The sequence below is a fragment of the Octodon degus genome, unplaced genomic scaffold, assembly GCF_000260255.1.
Source record: "Octodon degus isolate 3935 unplaced genomic scaffold, OctDeg1.0 scaffold00043, whole genome shotgun sequence".
Taxonomy (NCBI): domain Eukaryota; kingdom Metazoa; phylum Chordata; class Mammalia; order Rodentia; family Octodontidae; genus Octodon; species Octodon degus.
Window position 1 is genome coordinate 9,641,240 of NW_004524619.1, and position 14,855 is coordinate 9,656,094.

The window sequence follows — 14,855 nt, forward strand, 5'->3', positions numbered from 1 at the left end:
TGCCCACAGTTTTTCCAAAGCATCTCTGCCATTGTGCAATCCTACTGTGAAAGTTCACTGATTGTGTCAACTTGAGTGAGAAACTGGATCAGCATAGTTCAGTGTGTGGCTGAAGGATTTCCTGAAGACAGAAGACCCATCCTGGGTATGAGTGACACCAACCAATGGGCTTGTTACCTGAATGGAATAAAAAGGAAAGAAAGGAAGGCTCGCTTCAGTTTCTTCAGCAGAGCTTCAGTCTCCACTGACATCTTGGACACTGTCTCCTGGCTTCCAGCGCAGACCCATCAGCCCCAGCACAGGCCCTTCGGCATCCTGACAAGGACTTGCATGGACACTACAGTGAGCTCCAGCCTTCAACAGGGTCCTTCAGATCTCAGGCTCACAGACAGCCCTTGTCCCCTCTTCCACACCTGATTCTGGGCAGCCACTAAAAGCCAACCTTGTAAATTCTTATATATTTATGTATCTTGCATCAAACCTGTTTCTTCAGTGACCGATAAACCCACCAACACTGTGTTCAGAGCGCTGGGCTGCTCCGCATCCTTGCCAACATTTAGCATTATCAGCCTGCTGTTTTATCACTCTTGTATAGTGGTATGTCATTACAATTTTAATCTACAGTTTTTAGATGACAATAATGATAAATATCTTCTCCTCTATTACAAATATCTGTTAACTCTTTTAACTCATTCCTGAAGTTTTGGCCTCTTTATTCTGAGTTACGTGACTGTTTTGTATGTCCTAGATACAAATCTTCCATCAGATAAATGTTCTGCAAATATGTTTCTCTTCAATTGGCAGCTTGCTTAACAGCGTCTTTTGATGAGCACAAGTTTTTGAATTTTGATGAAGTCAACTATATCATTTTTTACGGTTATTGCTTTCCATGTCCTGCTTTAGAGATGTTTGCTTATACCTAAGTCCTCTGTTTTCTTCACACAAGTGTGTTCAAGTCTGGGTTAGAGTCAATATTTTGATTCATTTCTTTCCATTCTTCTCCTGGAACAACTTCTGAGCACACAAACTTGGCTCCTGCATCCCAACTGTCCCCTCACGCGAAACCCCACTTTCAGCCTCAGCACAAGAAAAAGCTGAATGAACAAGTATTGCAGACTCTAGACAGTTAGGATCTCTCGCTATTGCCCTGTCCCTGGGTTACTTTTGGTATAAAAAAAATTGTAAAGACTAGAAGACTGAGACAATCAATCTAGGGATTCCTCAATTCAGCCATAAATGGGGCCATGGGGAGAGCTGCACCCTCTGTCCTGTCTGCGCTGATTAACAGGACTTCACAATTCTGGTTTATTCTCTTCTTTTCCTATACTTGAACTCACAGGCATCTACTGTAGTATTTTAAAAAAGCTTTGCTTTCCTTTACAAGTTTGTGCTTACTGGAGCAGGGGAAGGGGAAGTTCTAGAGGAGGAAATGAGGTCTCAGGCTGGCGGTGAGGGCTATATAAGCGGCTGTGTGTCCTCTTCCCCACCTAGGAAGGGCCTTCCCTGCTCCTTTTCCAGTTCTCTTCTATAAGTGTCAGCCAGGCCCCGGCGATAGAAGCTTTCATCTTCCAATGGCCTCAGAGACTGTACTTCTCACCTCCGTTTCCCTCGATACTCAAAATTCCTAGGGCTTTTCAAGAGTAGCACCACCTGTCAGAAGCCACCTCAAGCTAGCTCCTGCCACTGTGCAAGTCCAGGTATATCTACTTAGGAAATAAATACCTGCAAACTGTAGGGTCAAATGAAATTCTTACAGAAATCTATGATTCCAAATGCTTGGAGAGTTCTCACTTGGGGGAAACACTCCTCCCACACCACAAATACATGAAGTTGGATTTGGTTTTTCTTTTGGTTTCCTTCTACAAGTTTTGCTTTAAAAGAAGGACCAGAAATTAGTTCTGAGGGTAGAAATAAAAACCCTTTTCAAAATGCTACTTCTTGGATACACTTGAAATATTGCTAGGTAAGTGAATACACCTTGAGACCCTATTCTTCAGTGAAATAAATCAGACACACATGTGTAAATAACACACTGTTTCTCTGGTTGAGAAATTAAAAGTGGAAATAAGTAGCAAAATGTATAACAGATATTGTGAAATACAAAGAATATGTACAAATTGGAAGAGGTACTTGGTGGGGGACAGGAGGGAGGCAGAAAGAAAGGAAGGGAAAAGGAAGAAAGAGAAAACTAGGAAAAATGGAAGCAAAGCTTTTGTAAAAAAAGAGTGGGAGAGGGGTTAAGGAGAATGGAGGGTAATAGGAGAAAAACAGAATCAAGATGTATCATGTACAGGTACAAAGTCTCTATGATGAATGTGACCATTCTAAAATGTTCCAATAAACTTAATTTTTAAAAATGCTACTTCTTCCACTCCAAATGCCTCTGCATGTACTGCTCATGGATAATAATTGGAAATCTGTCTTGGCTCTGTTGTGTACCTTCTTAGATCTTGGACTTATCAGCTTTGAAAACAAAAGAGGGAGGCCCAGGAATTTTCAGAGCTGACACATGATGATTCTGTCGTTTATTCATATTGTATTGTGGTCTACTGTCCCACTTAATTTTTCATAAGTTCTTTTCATAGCATCATATATAACAATGTGTAAGTATCTTAACTGTTTATGTTTCTCTATTGACTGCGCCATTGCTAGAAGCCTGGGAGGCTCTCTGCAGCCCAGCTGGCCATCACTTCACTGACCCTTAGCACAGAACTGGAACTGAAGCAGACACTCTGCAACCCTTTGCTCCGTAAGGATGCATGTGCCTATGACTGCCGTGTGCATATATCGATGGTGGGCAGGGGCTGTGTCTTTCCCACCTTCTGTACCTGCCTGCTGTTCCACATACTTACTAGAAAAATGGATCACGAAGCAAGCTTGCACTGGGGATAGGTGAGCCAGGAACACTGAGTCCTTTTCTTCTCTTCCAACCAGGACACAAATGCCAGGCAAACAAACCAGAAAGGGACTAAGAAGGAAAAGAATTCTCTCTCTAGAGGGAGAGGATGAGGGCTTGCACCCCAGTCCTCCATAAAATGAGGATGGTAACAAGGACAGTGCTTCTCACCCACCTCCGAGCACTGTAAGACCACGTCAAGAAGCACTGGTGAGGGTTTTACAAATGCATTCCATCCCAAGGTGCTGGTAAAGACCCAGCACCTCACAGTCCCCAGGCACATTGCCAATGCTTTACAGAGGTTTGACAAAATAATCGATTCAAAGAAAACTATGGTCTTCACAGAGGAAAAAAAGAGGAAGAAAAAAATGGACAATTTTCTGTGACTAATTCCAATTCTGAATATTAATTTTATGGAAGCTAAGAAACATAAGGCATAAAGAAATTCAAAATCCAATTCAACCTCCTTCTACTGAGGACCAGGCCCTGGAAAGCCCTGGGCAAGGCTCAGGGCTATGGGGCTGGAAAGGCGCAGAGCCACACTGTGCCACACCTGTGTCACTGGTGTGGTTGCTGCCCAGCAGACCCGCCATTGTGGTTATGCTTCATAACATCTCCCTGCATAAAAGGAGACTGTGTGCTGACGAAACAGACTTGAACACAGTCTATCAGCTGCCACCTGTAAAGAACCACAAACCTGTCAACTCACAAAGCCTTAAAACCCAAGAATTAACTCCATTTCACCAATAAAGATCCTGTCTGAGCCACTTTCCCATTCAGGGGACAGAAAACCAAAGATCTACAACTTAAAGGAGAACAGGTCTAACTTTGGTTCGCAGTCGCAGAGATTCAGCCCATAGCTGTCAGGCTCCAAAGCAGAAACACTGCAGAGTGAGCTGGCAGAAGACTGCTGTGCACCTCCCCGGCAGCGAGGAAGTAGAGCGAGGGGGAGGGGCAGTGAGGGGGAGGGGCGGAGAGGAGAAGGGGCGGTGAGGGGGGCAGCGAGGGGGAGGGACAGCGAGGGGAGGGGCAGCGAGGGGAGGGGCAGCGAGGGAGCTGCACCTTCAAGGACACACCCCAGTGACACACCTCTTCCAGCCAGGCCCCACCTCCTAGCACACAGCCATGAACTCATTATTGAAATTCACTGATGGTTACAGTGCCCCCGTGACCCAGTCACCTCCCAAGAGCCCCAACCTTGAGCACATCAGATTTCTGGGGGTGGGGGTGGGGGGGTCAATTTAAATCTAAACCAGGAAAGGTTGAAACCAAAGAGGTAGGGTGAGTCACTCAAAGAAACGGGTATTCCATGGCTGACCCCGAATTTACATCCCAGTCTGTTCAATACCAAAGCCAGCATCTGAACAACTAGAGCATTCTATCTGACATACGCACAAAGTAATACATGAAAATAACAACAATTCAGGTGCTATAGTTATGTAGACAAGGAATCAATCTGACCAAAGAAAGATTTCTTATGGAGGCAGCCATGTGAGCAGGCCTGGGAGGAGCCCAAGCAGCAAGGTAGTGCAGGACAGGCGCAGTGAACGGTCTCTGAAAAGCCTGAGGAACAGGGTCCTGAGGCACTTGGGGAGGCTGAAGTTTGGGGCTCGGGTCCTGAGGCCTGGCAAGAAGGAATAACCTAGGAAAAGCAGAGAGGGTCCAGAGCACCTCAAGGTCCTCCGAGGCTGTGCTTACGAGTTTTATTTTGTGGCCAATCAGATGCTAGAGTTTTCTAGGCAGCAGAGTCAACAATGTGTTGTTAGATCCCTCTACTAACTCTCGGCAGTAGAAACAGCAGCACGTGTGGCTGGCAAGGAAGCCTTTCCACATTAGCAGGAACCCAGGCTGTCCACGAGCTGCAAGGCTCCTGCACTGCCCTCGAGCCCTGAGCTGAGGACACCACACAGTCTGCAGTGCGGGGCTGAGGACACCACGCACTGCCTGTAGTGCTGGGGTGACCCTGGTGCCTGTCAGTATATTCGTGCCTTCACCTCTCCATCAGTTCTCCAAAAATACAACTGAAACAAATATGCACCCTGGAAGTGGGAGGCCCCAGGAGTCAACTCAGAACAGCAGACCACAAAAGCCAGCACGGCTACAACAGTAGCCATGTCAAGCCCTCGATGCATGTACTGGGGAGATCTCTGACATGTGGAGGACATGAACTGGTCCTCAGGACCCTCCAGTTCACAGTCACAGCCAGAACCGTGACTCACAGAGCCTGACCCAGCACCCACTATGTGTTCTACCATGACATGCTGGAAGCTGGGGACACAAGAGTAAAACAAAGCAGGCGCTCCCCTTACAGAGCCACTGTTTTGTCTCCAGGTCCAGGGTTCTTTCTCCTGTACACAGATCCTTCTCCTACCACCTGTCCCAACACCACGGTTCACATGCTCCTCACAACCATGCCCTTCTGGTGAGTATGAGGTTCCCTGTTCCAGCACAGTGTCCAACACCTCAAAATCATTCTGTTAGTTGACCTCTGAAGTCCTTAATGATTGATAGTACAGCGGGATGAAGTCACCTATGCTTTCCACATGTCTTTTCCTTCAACTAGAAAGTGGGGTGGTGATAACTGTACCGTCATGCGTGATGCTTCTTCAGTGCTATGAGCTAGCCATTATGCTGAATACTTTACATGCAGTGTGTCATTTAACTGTCTTCACAACTCTAAGCCCTAGAGGTTAGGAAACTTTTTTTTTTTTTTTTTTTTGGTGGAACCAGGGATGGAACTCAGGCCCTTGTGCTTGCTAGGCAAGTGCTTATTCTACTGAGCCATCTCCCCAGTCCCTAGGAAACTATTACTTTCAGTATTTTACTGACAAGGAAACAAAGGTTCAAGAAAACAGTCACTTACCCAAAGTCACAGACTAGTAGTGAATCTGTCACCCTAAAACTGTGCTCTGAGCCCAAATGCTACACTTCCTGTCCTGGTCCTCCCACCACCACCAGCACCACCCATCACAGTGACAAGAGGCCCTGGGGAGAACTGAGGAAGATGAAGGGGAAGAAAGAATAAAATGTGCAAACCCTTGCAAGATAAAGAGGTACGGGAGGGACTGTTTCTGTCACACACAGTGAGCTCCCAACAGCCACTCCACAGGGCTGGTCTTGGCCACAGTATACAAGAGCAGGGCCTTGGGCAACAGGCAAGATTTGGAAAGTAGAAAGGGGGATCCTAGGCAGGTGTGCAGGGTTAGACATGCGTAAAGAAGAAAGGCCAGAGGATGAGAAGAGGTTCAAGACCCAGGGAATCTAACTGTCCCTCCATGCTCAGTAACACCAAAACCCCCACAGGACACCAACGCTGTCCCTTCTCTCAGCCCACCAGGCAGACATTCCCTCTGCTCCAGCACCTGCTGCCATGGAAACCCACCCCACCTAGCCTCTCAGTTCCCCAAGCCCAGGCTCCATGGGGCACAGTTTGGGTTTTTATTTATTTATTTTTTTTGTCTGTTTCTGTTTGCTTTTAAAGGAAGACGAAAGGCAAAGCTGGCATGATCTGAGTGCCCGACCTCGTGCCCTCGTTCCACAGTGATTATGTGCATAGCTTATTGGACTGCCAGCTATACAGTAGGATATTTTTATGAGGAAGGGAAAGACAGAGAAGGGGAAGGAAAAGGGAACAGGGAAGGAGTGAAAAAAGGAGCAAGGGAAGAAGAGAAGGAAGAAGGCAGGGAAAAATATGAGAAAGCACAGAGTATGTCTGGCTGGCCCTGGCAAGCACAGCGTCAGGTCGGAAGCAGGTAAGAAAAAGGCAGACAGCAGGCTGGCTCTCGCCTCACTGGGCCTGGATGTCTTCAGGGCAGCCAAAGCTCCTTGAAGGGAGAGAAACTGTGTACCCGTGACCAAGTAGAGGAAGTGCGCACAAGCTGCTGGGGACACAGGCTGGAAGCCTCCAAGCCCTCCTCACTCTTTGGCAGGCCTCCCCTCCACAGTGTTTCCATTTCCTCATCTCCACAGAGAAGTGCACCGATGCGACAGTGACAGGATGGCATGACTGTCCCCAGCACCACAAAGGATCCAGGTGGAGGGTGGGACCCTGAGGTGAACAGTGATGAGAACGCATCACCCAGGTCTCCACTCGCCCACAATTCTCTGCAGTCACCCTGTGGCAAAGGATTTCACTACTATTCTGAAAGCTCTGGGGAGCAAGAACACAGAACAGGGGCACATTTTTCAAGAAGCATGAAGTCTAAACTACATACTCTATAGGCAGAGAATCAAAGGTCCAGTGAGAGAAATGGAGTTTACCTGATACCCAAAATTAAGTCACGATAGGAAACATCAGATAGGCAAGTGTGAGAATCAGCAGTCCAGCTATAATAAAAAATATAGAAAATATGCTATTAGTACAGCATCAAGAAGAGCTATCTGCTGGGTATGGTGGTGCACGCATATAATCCCAGCACTCAGGAAACTGAGACAGGAAGATCATTGCAAGTTCAAGACCAGCCTGGGCTACAAAGTGAGTTCTTGGCCAGTCTAAACTGCACATCAAGACCTGTCTCAAAAATACAAAAAAAAAAAAAACCTGTCACAAAAAGACCAAAAAAAAAAAAAAGCTACTAACAGAGTGTGATGGCGTGTGCCTATAATCCCACCTACCTGGGAGGTTGAGGCTGGAGGATCAGGCTAGCCTGGGCCCTGATAGGGTAGACAGCCCATCTCAAAAAAGAAAGAACTGTCAATGACGTGCCAGAAGAAAGGACTGGCCCACTGAAAAGTGGGATGTGTTCCTAGAGACTGAAGCCAGGGAGGGGGTCAGGGATGTACCTAAGTGGCCTAAATAGGCACTTGCCTTGCAGGTCCAAGGTCCTGAATTTGACCCCTGGTACTATGAAAATAATAATAATAATAATAATAATAAATAAAACCTCAAGTTATGGTACCAGTTGACACAAGATAATCTAAAAGGGTGGAATGATTTTATAAAATGCAGCTTGTGCTCTGAATCAGAAATCAGAGTACAGTGCAATTTCTCCCATACAAAGACTGGAAGAAAAGATAAGTCCTCTGACTACTATAGTGATAAGCAACTCTAAGATTATCCCAATCACAAGAACTTTAAACCTGCTGGTTTGCAGACCTTACTCCACAAGGTATACAGCAAATGATGCACTGAATTGAAAGTAGCTCTTGGGCATTTTGGCCCCTGGATGCAACAAATAAACACAACTGGCAGGAGAAAGGAGAATGATCTACAGGTTATCAAGTTTGCTCTGATTAGTATTTGAAAATTGAGTTGATTCTACACAACAGAGGCAAGGTAATCATCAAAATATTTCTCTGGGTCATCTACTAGTACTTTCACTTCTTATAGAAAACTATAGCAAGCAAAATCACGTTGGAAAGGTGGTCATGATGCTGCACGCCTGCAGTCCCAGCTGCTCAGGAGGCTACTCCAGGGCGACACACCAAGACCCTCTCTCCCTGAAACACAAACATAAGAAATCAGGAAAACTGAATACTGGAACCCTTCAGGAAGAAAAGTCTGGGTCAGCAAATCGGGTTAAAAAAAAAAAAAAAAGTCCCAGCTGGCCAGCCATGGTGGTCCATGCCTGTAATCCCAGCACTCAATGTCAAAGGCAGGAGGATTGCAGTGAGTTCAAGGCCAATCTGAACTACATAACTATAGAGTTAACTCAAGACCAGCCTGAACTAAAAAAAATAAATAAATACAAGTCCCAGCAAGCTGACAATGTAGCTAAGCCCAGAGGAAATACAAAGTGAGTATTTAAAGAAGAACTCATAAAACACAATTATGATAACCATTAAGTTTTATTAATCTTTCCATAATTAACTCTACATTACTACTACTGAATCCTTTTCTATCATTAGTGGAAGTAGAGTTGTCACATTAGGTAGGTATTTGCTGTAGGTCAATATTTGGTTTATCTTAGTTGACACTATAAAAATAGATTTCTAATATAAAGAGTGGTACATTATGAAAGTCTAGGGAACAGAAGCAACTAATGTGAGGACAGAGTGTCAGAACTACAAAGGATGTATGTTTACAAAGACCAGTTACTCAGAGAAACCTTAAAAACTACAAAAGACCTTGAAAAATGGTCCCAAAATCTGCTAGGTAATGAAAAGAAGACTACTCTAAGTTTAACTGGAGTTAATAAAAAAATCAAAAGACAGCACAAGTAGCATTAAAAAATCTACTCAGAAATGATAGCAGAAAACTTTCAAAATAGAAGAAAAAAATTAAACATGTGGGTAAGCGAGGCATACAGAACCCACAGACTACAATCAAAACAGAGCTTCTCCATGTCATATCACTGTCAAAACCCCACAAGTTCAACAAAGGGGGAGACTCCTCAAAGTTTTTAAAGAAAAGCAATGACTTACAAAGGTGAGCCCATTAGAATTACAGCAGACATCTCAACACCAACGTTAAAGACCAAGAAAACATGGAGTGAAGTATTTCAAGTTCTAAAAGATAATAACTTCCAACCTACATTTATATATCTTTAAAAATGTGCTTTCAAAATTGATGGAGAATTAAGGTATTTCAATAACAAGGAGCACCTCCAGAAATTCATGACCACCAAACCCACACTCTAAAAAGTTCTCAAGCATATCCTAGAAAGAAAGAATAAAGGCGACAATGCCAAAAAATCTAAATACAATAACTACACAAGCCAGGGTAAATAGTTAAGGGGAGACAGACAGACAGAGACAGACAGACAGGCAATGACTCGGCAACAACAACAACAAAAAATTCAATGACAGGAATAAGTCAGTATCTTTCCAAAGTAACTCTCAATGTGAATGGGCTCAATTCCATAATCAAAAATACAGATCAGCAGAATATATCAAGGAACAAAACCCAACAATATTCAATATATAAGAAACACATTTAGAGGCCGGGGAGATGGCTCAGTAGAATAAGCGCTTCCATGGCAAGCGCAAGGGCCTGCGTTCAATCTCTGGTTCTGCCGGGAAAAAAACAAAACAACAACAACAAAAAAAAACACATTTAATCCAAAAAGAAATCTATGAACTAAAAATCAAAAGATGGGGCTGGTGAGATAGCTCAGTGGTCTAAATGCCTGCTTGGCAAGCATAGGGACCCGAGTCAATCCTTGGCACCACATACCATGCCAGCCTCCCCCCTGGGTGCACTGAGCTGGCCACCAAGACTGGGTATGGAGGCACAGACCTGTAATCCCAGTGCTGGGATGGCTGAAAACAAGAGGATCACTATGAGTCCAAGCAGCATAGTGAGACTCTGTATCAAATACATTAAAAAAAAAAAAAAAATCAGGGGCTGGTGGGATGGCTCGGTGGTCTGAAGCACCTACTTAGAACAAGTTTAGCAAAGCACAGGGACCGCGGTTCAATCCCCCAGCACCACATGCCAGCCAGCCCCGCCCCCTGGTGGGCTGAGCTGGCCACACACACACATAAATTTTTAAAAAATAAATTAAAAATTAAAAAAAAAATCAAAAGATGGGAAACAATAATCTATATAACCAGAATCCAAAAAAGAAGAAAACTAGCTGTCCTAATTTCATACAAAGTAGATTTCAAACCAAAATTGATCAGAAAAGGCAAAGACAGTCACTACATGTTGGTGAAGGGAACAATCACAAACATATATGCACCAAGCACCAGAATGTCCAACTTCATAAAATAAGCACTAGTGTACAAAATACTGGATTTACTGTGGGAAACCTTAATATATTACTGTCACAAATAGATCAACTAGATGAAAAACATCAGCACAGAAGTATCGAAGTTGAAAAACACCTTCAAACAAGTAAGACTTAGTAGATATCTAAGGAGTATTCCACCTAACAAGAGGGTAAGTATTCTCAATCACAATGAGACTTTCTCCAAAATGGACCACATGCTACCCCACAAGCATGCTTAAGTAAATGCAAAATATCTGAATTATCCTGGGCATATTATCAGAATATAGTGCAATTAAACTAGAAATCAATAGTAAAAGAAACTACGAATATCTAAATACATAAAAATTAAGCAACAGGAAAAAAAATCAAGGAAGAAATAAGACAGTTTCTAGATTCAAACAATAATGTCAGAACCTATGGAACAAAATGAAACAGCTCCAAGAGAAAAGCTTATAGCTATGAATGCCTACAGCAGAGAAACAGAGCCAGTGCAAATAAATAACCTAATGATGCACCTCAAAGTCTAAGAAAAACAACAATAATCCATAACCACAGCCAGTACAAGGAAGGAAATTTTAAAAATCAGAGCAGAAATTAATGAAATTGAGACTCAAAACATCAATACAATGAATCGGTGAATTGACCAGCTGGTTCATGGAAAAAATTAACAAAACAGACAAACCCTTAGCCAGTCTTACCATAAAAGGAAAGAAAAGAGCCAAATCAAGAAAATTAAAAATTAAAAATCACAACAGACTCTGCCCCAAACCAGATTACTGGCAACTAATTTGTGAATCTGTATTCAAACAATATGCAGAATTCAGAAGAAATGGATAGATTGCTAGATGCATATGAACTGCCAAAATACATATGAACCAAGAAGATGCAAAAATTCTCAATAATACAATCAAGACATGAGATTAAAGAAGTAATGAAACCACCCAAGAAAAGCCCATGTCTTGATAGTTTCACTGCCAAATTCTCTAAGAACCTGAGATAAGATCTAATGTCAATACTCCTAAAACTATTTAATGAAATCAAAAGAGAAGAGTTATTCTCAAAGTCATTCTTGGATGTTAGCTAGAACTACCCTGATTTCAAAACCAGAAAAAGACCCAATGGAAAAAATGAACTATAAGCCAATATCCAAAAGTCCTCCACAAGATACTAGCAAACACAATACAAAAAGCATCAAAAAGAATCATAAAGTCCAAGTACGATTCATCCCAGGGATGCAGGGTTGGTTCAACACATACAAATCAACAACTGAGGCATCTCAACTGACGCAGACAAAGCCTTTGACAAAATCCAACATCTATTCACAATAAATATACTGAACAAAGTAAGTATAGAAGGACTCAGTCTCAATCTGATAAAAGCCATTTACGAAAAACCTACTATCAATGTCATATTGAATGCACAGAAGCAGAAAACTTTCCCTCTACAATCAGGAACAAGACAAGGATGTGCTCTATAACCATTCCTGTTCAATACAGCAATCAGGAAAGAGAAAGAAATAAAAGGGAACCATGTAGGAAGAAGTCAAATTATCATTGTTTGTACAGAACATGATCTTCTACACAGAAAATGCAAAAATTCTACCAAAAGATTGCTAGAATTAAGCAAATTCAGCAGCATAGCAGGATACAAAGTCAACACACAAAAATCAATACTGTCCCTGTAAATCAATAATAACCTCACCAAGAAAGAAATTAGAGAAACAATACCACTCAAAACAGCATCAATAAAAACTAAATACTTAAGAATTAATTTAATCAAGGATGTGAAAGACTTCTACAGTAAAAACTAAAGTACTATGTAGGAGGAGATCAAAGAGGACATCAGAAAAAAGGCAGAAAGAATACATCAAAACAGCCATACTTCAAAACCTGATATACAAACTTAATGATCCCACTCAAAATAATCAACAGCATTTTTCAGAAAACTAGAAAAAACAATCCTACAATTCATATGGGCCCAAAGGAGACCTGGAATAGCAAAAGCAATTCCGATCAATGAAAGCAAGGCAGGAGGTATCACAATCCTGAACTTACAGTTATACTACAAAACTATAATGAAAAAAAAAAAAAAAAACAGAATGGCACTGGGGGATGGAGAGAAACAGACATGTGCATTAATGGAAAAAACTAGAGAATACAGACACAACTCCTGGCAAATTCAGCTACCTGATCTTTGATAAAGGGACCAAAATTTATGGGGCAGGAAAGAGAGCCTCTTCAGAAAATGGTGCTGGGAAAACTGGATATTCACACTTGGAATAATAAATCTAGACCTGTATCTCTTACCATGTACTAAAACAAAATAAAAGTGGATTAAAGACCTAAGTGATAAAACAGAAACATTTAGTTTGCTAAAAGATAAAATAGGTAAAACGTTTGAAGACCTACGTACAGATAGAGAACCTCAAATGCACAAGAAATAATACTAAGAATACAAATGGCAATGTATCAAACTAAAAACATTTAACCAACAAAGTGCCAATGAAGAGAATGGAAAAATTTTTTGCCAGCTATTCCTCAGACAGAAAACTAACATCGAGACTATATAAAGAATTCAAAAAAATTATACTCCTCAAAATAAAAGACTCAATCAAAAACCAGCTAACTGTGCTTGAGACCATACTTACAAATGAAATAAATGACACATGTAAACATCATATTGTCTCCCTGCAGTGAGAAACTGAAAGAGTAAATTAGGTCTAAAATGCACAATAGATTCTGTGAAATGGAAAGAAACTGTTCAAAAGCAAAAAGGAACTAGGATGGGTGAACTGAGAACAGACAGTAGGGAAAATAGAAAAGTCTGTGTTAATATCAATTAGGAAATTTTATTTTAAACAGAAAAAAATGGAAACAAGATGATAGGAATACAACAATGGTTGTTATATTGCGTACGGTGGTCTTCAAAAGTTGTTCAGATTACCGATATAAGCATGCAAAATTGGTCAAAAAATTAAGCATGAGGGAAGGAGGAAAGGAAGATAAAAGAAAGGAGAAAACCTATATATGCTAGCTAAGATAACTGTACTACTAATTTCTGTTCACTTACACCCATATCTTGTACCCTGAGCAACCACTTTACGATAAAAACTTAAAGTTAACTATTTTTATTCTATTACTTATTATGAAATTTTGTTTTATCTTTTTCCATAATAAAAAAACAGGTAACTTATGAACAGACACTTCTCCGAAGATGAAATACAAATGGCCAGTAGATACATTTAAAAATGTCTTTTATCTCTGACTATTAAGGAAATACAATTTTAAACAACACTGAGACTCCATCTTTCTCCCGAAAGAATAGCTATTATCAAGAAACCACGTAACAAAATGGACTAGTGAGGCTTAAGGGGGAAAGGACCCAATGAAAGAAGGTCCTTTTCATGGCTGGTGGGAACGTCCACTAGCACAACCATTATGGATGACAGTGCGGAGATTCCTCAAAAAAATTTAAAAAAAAAAAAGAAAAGAAAAGAAATTCTATTCAACCCAACTAGTTCCCTTCTAGGTATTTTCCTGAAAGGATGAAAAACATACAGCTACACCTGTAAACTCATTTTCATAGCAGCCCAGCTCACACAGCTAGCCTTGGAAGCAGCCTCCACGCCCATGAATGGATACAAAAATGTCACGTTTGTACACAGTGAAGTACTACTCTGCCCTAAGAAAGATAGACTTGAGTCATTTGTAGGAAAAATGTAAAGGGAAATAAGTAAAATACATAAGCTTAAGTATGACATCGTTTCTCTTATATGAGGTATCCAAATATAACTGAAGAGCAAAAGACAGATAATAGTGGGGGAAATAGGAAGAGGTTAAGAAAAGAATTAAGAAATGCCATGTACACGCGTCAGCTCCACATGATGAATATCACAAACATGCTGCATTTAAAAGAAAGACCACAGAACCGACAGACGTAGATATTTTGTATATCCAAAGAGGACCAAGAGATGGAGGAGTGGAGAGAGAGGAAGCAGAACTGAGATTCATCATGTACACGCACCAACTCTCCACAAGGAATGTGTCCTACAGACATATACTAATATAAATCCACTTTTAAAGGATGCAAACATGATGAATCAAAAAAATGAGAACTGTAGCACTTTAGCATGTTTTCTCATTTTTAATATATATTTTTATTTATGTAAGTCAGTCGTTTCTTTTCTCTCCTGTTTTCATCTTACATACAAGTTATTCAAACTTGGTTAACTTGCTGAAATATAATTTAGTGCCTAGATAACAACATTTAATAGGGCTAAAGGCCAACTTTAAGGAGTAATTAATATA

The 14,855-nt window shown here is 41.5% G+C and overlaps 1 protein-coding gene across 1 annotated transcript in view; it reads right to left on the bottom strand.

Annotated features, from left to right (window-relative positions):
* Positions 1-14,855, bottom strand: part of Cacna1d (calcium voltage-gated channel subunit alpha1 D) — a 342,405-nt gene that overhangs the window by 189,070 nt on the left and 138,480 nt on the right. The gene's annotated exons all lie outside the window — the stretch shown is intronic.